The sequence below is a fragment of the Camelina sativa genome, chromosome 17 (assembly GCF_000633955.1).
Source record: "Camelina sativa cultivar DH55 chromosome 17, Cs, whole genome shotgun sequence".
Lineage (NCBI taxonomy): Eukaryota > Viridiplantae > Streptophyta > Magnoliopsida > Brassicales > Brassicaceae > Camelina > Camelina sativa.
In genome coordinates, this window is record NC_025701.1 from 14,333,339 (window position 1) to 14,333,685 (window position 347).

Here is a 347-nt window from a genome sequence, read left to right on the forward strand (position 1 = left end):
GGATCCTGCCCACCAACCACTGGCGGCACTACTGGATCCTGCCCACCAACCACTGGCGGCACAACTGCTGGAAGTCGCTGCAAAACCTGAGCTAGCAAGTCCATCAAGACATCCTCCCTGCCCGGAGCACCCTCAGCTGCAACCCCCACACCCAGGGCAACACCGTGACCGACACCGGGCCCATCCGCCCCGCCGTCACCCAAACCAGCCTTGTTTCCAGACACACTAGGATGAACCTGTGACTCCGCCACCTCCTCACTGGCCATGCTCTGGGTCACACTCACACTGGCCTCAGGAACCTGACCTCGTCCCCGACCACGACCACGACCACGCCCACGACCACGACC